This window comes from Adiantum capillus-veneris, chromosome 7, assembly GCF_014529385.1.
Source record: "Adiantum capillus-veneris isolate H3 chromosome 7, ASM1452938v2, whole genome shotgun sequence".
Lineage (NCBI taxonomy): Eukaryota > Viridiplantae > Streptophyta > Polypodiopsida > Polypodiales > Pteridaceae > Adiantum > Adiantum capillus-veneris.
Window position 1 is genome coordinate 111,942,385 of NC_140937.1, and position 6,319 is coordinate 111,948,703.

At 43.9% G+C, this 6,319-nt stretch overlaps 1 pseudogene; it reads left to right on the forward strand.

Moving 5' to 3' along the window:
• Nucleotides 1-4,412: 4,412 nt before the first annotated feature.
• Nucleotides 4,413-4,917, forward strand: LOC147454434 (uncharacterized; annotated as a pseudogene).
• The last annotated feature ends 1,402 nt before the right edge of the window (nucleotides 4,918-6,319 follow it).

Here is a 6,319-nt window from a genome sequence, read left to right on the forward strand (position 1 = left end):
GATGGATCACCAGTTGTGCTTACCCTTTGTGGATCCTTCATAATGATACCCATCACATCAATGGAACTGTCACTTTCGTCGGTGGATATGGTCTCCTCCTCAGAACTGGAAGATTCGCTAGTGGTTTCATCTGTCGATGTTTCCAGATTCATTTGCTTCTGCTTGCCAATCCTCATGTCGTAGTAGATTGTCTCCCCTTTCTTACCGGTCATGCGTAGAAGGCCAGTACCCCAGTCCTGTTTTTCCTTCATGGCCATCAACCATGGCCTTCCCAAAATTAGTGTATAGCCCTCCCCCTTAGTAGGCATTACAAAAACATCTACCTCTACCTCAGTGTTGAAAGCTTTGATTTTCACGGCACTTACCTCACCCACACACTTTACTTTTGCGTTGTTTGCCATCTTTGCTTTGCATGGAGAAGGCATGTCAACCTCGAGCCCTAATCGAAGCATCATAGCTTCGCTCATTACACAGATTTGTGCACCTCCATCAATGTAGGTGTTTCCAACCCTCTTTCCTTTTATGTTTACGTCGACAATTGGAAGAATTTCATCCATGTTGCATCCCGAAATTGCTCCGGCTACCGTTGTTTTGGAGCGTCTTGTACTTACCATTTTAGACCATTGTCGCCTTACTTTAGGTACAAGATGTAGCAGCTGTGGCCATGTAATCTTCGGTCCTTGCTCTGCCACATCCAATGTTAGATCATAGGACTTAAAACTTTCCCCTAGCTGGAAGTCGGTGATGCCCAATTTCCATCGTGGTCTGGATGGCCTCTTGCTAGTTTCTCCTCTCATGCTTCTCTCATCATCTGATTGTGTAGCCTTCTCCCTCCTAGCTCTTTTCACAGTCATGGCCTCAAGTGGTTCTAAAAAGGTTACCTTCTTCTTACCCTTGTCCCTCTCCTTTGCTCTAGGTGGATCCACTACTACGGCTTTTCCTTTCTCTTCTAGCCTTATGATGTTTACAGGGCGATCAGGTGGTGGGGCTGGTGGAAGGGGTGGAATGGATGCTTGTAGTGGTGTCTAGGGTGGACGTAGAATTTGTGTTGGTGGGGTTGGTGCTCGGGGTGGGGGTGTTCTTTCTCTAGGGGGTGACAACTAGTTCCTCCTACCTCCTCTATTATAGTTTTATCGTGGTTTGGGACAGTAGTACATACCGTGACCGTCTTCTCCGCAGTTGTAGCAATGATACTCCCTGTTTTGTTGTCGTGCTCTTCCAGGGTCTTGATCTCGTTCTTGACTCCTCCCTTGTTGTATTAAGTGGACAGACAAATTCTGCAGTTGGTCAGTAATATGGGCCAACATATCTTGTTGGTCATGTCTTATCCCAAGAGCCGGTGGTGGTGGTGGAATGGTGGTTGTCGTAGTTGCTGGTCGACATGATGTTGCTATTTCTGTTGACTCTGTTTCTTTGGCTTTCATTCGCAGCTTCTTGTCCTTAAGGCGAGCAATCTCAACGGCTAACTCGTACGTAGCCGGGAATCTACCTTTCACCTTCTCCTTGAGAAGCGGCCATAACCCATGCGTGAACCGATATTTTTTTAGGAAATCGGGTGCAGCTTCCCCCCTTGCCAGTGACTCAACCCACCGTTCCCACAAATCCACAAATTTGGACTCATAGGTGGCATATTCTAAAAGACCCTCCTGCTTCAAGTCTCTCAACTTGTCCCACAACTTTTCTGAAGTGGTACCTCCCCCAAAGTGCCTCTTAAAAGCGGTTTTTAAGGGTTCCCAGTCATCCTTGGTTGCTTGTGGAAGTGCACTGTACCATGATCTAGCTTCTAGCTTCATGAGATGCTTAAAGATTCTAACCCGGGATTCATCTGTATCTTTGTTGCTCACTACACGTGCTACTTCAAAGTCATCTAGGAAGTCTGTTACCAAATCCTCCCCCCTCTTTCCTTTAAATGTTGGAAATGCTACACTTGCCATGATTACTGAGAGAGAGCTAGAAAGACACACTGCTTAACTTGCAAAAGTTTTTTTCTTCTTTACAAGGAGGCGTGTATACCCTCTTATACTAGGACATAGATTAAAACTTCAAACGGTACATTGCCTTGTACCAAAGGTAGGACAAATGGTTGATCTGATGCCAGAACCTCAAAAAATCGCTCCCCACCCAGCATGGTGTCAATGACGTGCTGGTAGTGAGCCTTCAAATCCAGTATTACCTTGATTGAGCGTACACGTGTTGGTATGTGTGATCTGTCTTGAGGTAGGTTGTAAAGATTCATGTGAAGCTTAGAGGTGCTTAGTCACTGTCCAAGCATGTGGGAGAGGGTGGTGTTCTTTCTTGAAACAAACTCAGTAGATCCCTAGTTTCTCTAGTGAGAGTGTGAGCCAATGATTCCGTTATCTGTGCTGCAGCATCAGGTGCGACTTGAAAACTGACTGTGATAATTACCTCGGTGACTTGAGTTACCCGATTCTCAAAGTAGAATAGTGTTGATTCTCTATTGTGTAGAGATCCTTCCATTTTTTTGTTGTGGGTTGGTTGTAGGTTGCGGACATGGTTTCGACCTTCTCCTTCTTCTTCTTGGCACTTGGCCTATGTATATCCACTGGGTTTGGCATGTTGGTTGACTCTCCCACTGCAAATCGATTACCGTTACGCTTGGCACTCGAGCTTCGATGGAGATGCGGAGTTCGTCTAGTTGTGCTTGGAGCTCTTCTTCTTCTGTCGTCCAACTAGCAAATCCTGCTAGCCATTCATCCATTCACAATAGTTTAGGGGTTTCAGTCTTGTAAACTGAAGGGTTTCATGAAAAGATCCTCGGTGGGGGCACCAAATGACGGGAGCAAAGCGAACCCCGAACCCTGACGGCCTCTAAAACACCGGGGACCGAATGGCGCGCCTCGATCCTGTCATGGTAAAGCAAACAGGGGGTACCACCTAGCTTCAGCGGCTAGGACGCAAACAACACACCACCATAACAAAGTTTTCATCCAAGAGAGATGGATGCTTGGGAGTAATGATGAAGAGGAAAGGGAATGAGATCAAGTGAGAGAGAGAGAGAGAGAGAGGGAGAGAGAGAGAGAGAGAGAGAGTGAGGGAGGGGGTATAGCGGCTTAGTACTTAGGCACCACAAAAGGATGGCGAATCCGCACACCTTCACACATACACAAGCTCACTCCAAACACAAGACTAGGTGGCGATTCCGCACACCTCACATGGGCAAAACATTGCAAGAAAACATACTCACAAAATTTCAAGCTTTATTTAGAGAATAAGACGATGAAATGGGAGCATAGGGTAGGGGAATGAGAAGGGAGAGCGTGGTAGAGCACATGGTGGATAGGTGGGAGTTGATGGCAAAGACTCGCAAGAGGGTTATGGCCATCATCCTTCATTTAGTTTCCCTTCATCTTCCATAGCCCAAGGGTGTAGAGGTCATGCTCAAGACGAGCATGGTGATTGCGGTGATGGTGATGGTGTGGGTGTGTGTGTGTGCACTTCGCACACACAGTGCATAGTGTACTCTTTGGTGATGGTGTGTGTGTGTAGTGTGATGGTGACCCCTCTTTATATAGGGGAGGAGGGGGCAGAAATTCTAGAATTTAGAAATGAAGAAATCATTATCTACATAGGCCATGTGACTGTGGGCCCCACTTGTCTGGCTGTGTGTATATGTGCCAGAACAGCAGTCTTATGAGAGAGAGACTAAGAGAGAGAGATGGGTTGATGAAAAAAAGTGAGAGGTGACATGGAGAATAAAGTAATTACAAGAGGGGAGTGTGTTCAGAGGTGAATCTGTGTGCAGATGTGTGTGAACACAAGAAAAATCAGGTAACCACCGGGTGGGGATGGGTCTGTGGGCACCTTTTTCAGTGAAACTGAGTGTGTGTGAGTGTGGGGGAGGTTATTTAGCTACAAGACAAGAGACATGGCGCCCTTTAGAGAGAGAGGGGGGTATTTGGGTCATGGGATATGATAGGAGAGAGAAAGAGGGGGTGGGATATACTATTTTGGAAGATAGGGTAAGTTGCATGTGAGTTAGGGTGCATTATTGGTGAGTTATAATGCATTACTGGTGAGAGGTGGGGTATCTTGAGGGGAGAGAGAAAGGAGAAAGGACAAGGGGAAGAGAGAGGGGGTTGACCTTTTGAGTGGAGGAGAGGAAAAGGGACACCCGACGGGGCAACAGTGAAGAAAAAGGAGGCAAGGTGGGTGGGCTACCCTGCAGGCATGAGGTGGCCTATTTTACCTTTCTTATATATTTACATAATCATACTTTATTTTTTTTCTTACTTTTTCCAATGCCTTTTATCACTCCCTCCCTAAGAGGGGGTTTTCATGGGGTGGGGACGAGAGAAGAGGGGTATGGGAGCTTGGCTTGTGAAAAGCCCCCATCAATGGATACTATGGATGATGCATTGAACTCTGATGTTGTGAATATACATGAAAAATATATGGCTATGGATGTTTTGCGTGTGTCTCCAATTGCTTCTATTGCAAGCATGCCTCTTGTTGGAGTGCCTATTGTGGTCTCTGTAGTTGCTACGAGAGGTTGACCTCCTAAGAAGAAGATTGTGGGTACAGGCTGACCAAGGGAAATACATGCAAAAGAATGTTTTTGTAGTCATGTGGATGCAACTAATTTGAATGCCTCTACATTTGGTACTAGCTTTCATGCCAATGTAGGTGTTGATTTTTTTGGTGATGAGAGTCTTGTAAGACATTATGATGTTGGAGCTATGGAAAAGTGATAATGCTCATGCTGAGAGAAGTCATGCTCACAAGAAGGGGAAGAAGATTCTCAAGAACTGGGAACTTCAAAAAGCATGCTGTAAAAAAGGGTCGACTTGTGGATGTTATGAAAGGTGGTGATGATTCTAGAAATGAGCATGCATTTGTGAGTGAGGAAGAAGAGTGTGAAGATTTGGAGACAAAAGGACCTGTCTTACGAGATTCTAATGATGAGGGTGATTGGTCAAATGTAAGCTTTCCATCTTGGAAGAGTGGTGATAAAATGCATGTGGATCTTGAAGGAAATTTTAAGAGATTACCATCATATGTAGATATTGTGGGTCCAGACTTGGGACAAGTTCCAAGAGAGTTTATAGAGATTCATCTTTTTTGGCTCTATATCCTCTTGATTTGGTAGACACTATTTGTGACTGAGACAAATATATATGAAATGGAAACACCTGAAAAGTTTTTGGCAAAGCATAAGCAACTTAAAAATGGAATGCATTAGATAGAAATTCATTCTTGTGGTTTTTGGGAGTGTCTGTTGGTATGGCCTTCCAATTTATGCCAGACAAAAATTGTTATTGGAAATGAGATGCTTGCGATGTTGTCCAGTATCCTAACTATGCGGAGAAGATGGGGCAAATGGAATATCAACAAATAAAGTGTTTTTTGCATGTATGAGATAACTTAGAATGGCCTCTTGTAAAGGGAACTAGAGAGTACAAGCTATGGTTGGTTTTGTCATTGGAAGAGAGGTTGAATTCCACTTTTCAATTGCACCAAAATTGTGGAATGAATGTAACTGTTGATGAGAGAATAATTCCATCTAAATGTCAGTTGAATCCTTGTTGGGTCTATAATCCTAAGAAGCCGCACAGGTTTGGAGTGCAATTGTGGAATTTATGTGACTCAAAAACTGGTTACAATTACTCTTTTTGTATTTATGACAACTTGCCATGTCCTAAGTTGTCGTGTCATGTTGTGTCTACACTTGTTGCAGACTTGAAGCAAAGAGGTCATCGTTTTTTTTATATCGATGGTTTACATTAGTGAATCTATTGTTGCACTTGATGTCTAAGGGCTATGGAGACACATGTACATATATGAACAAAGTAGCTTAATCTCTTTGAATCTGAGTGGACAATTATGCTCTACCTTTGCTACTCTCTAAGAAACTATCTTCTAAAAGGTTTGCTATTTTATAAGAAAATTCAATAAAGTTTCTCAATACGAAAAAGATACGAGCCTCTATTGCTTGTTAGTTTAGCAATAAATAAATAGTGATCAAGAATTAACTAAAAAAGATTATCTTTTCTTTCTAGTATGTTAGCACGATTCAGGAAAAAGCTAAATTAATTAGAATCTCTAAGAGATTCTCTTTATCCTTAAAGGAAGAGAGAAGTTTGACACCTCCTTGAGGCTCATTGATGATTGGTTCCCATGCTGACAGTCCCTCTCTCTCTCTCTCTCTCTCTCTCTCTCTCTCTCTCTCTCTCTCTCTCTCTCTCTCTCTCTCTCTCTCTCTCTCTCTCTCTCTCTCTCTCTCTCTCTCTTTGCATGAAAAATGTGGCTTAGCTTGTAGAGTTTTATCAAGCTCATCTATGCCCCCGCCTCCCCCCTCCCC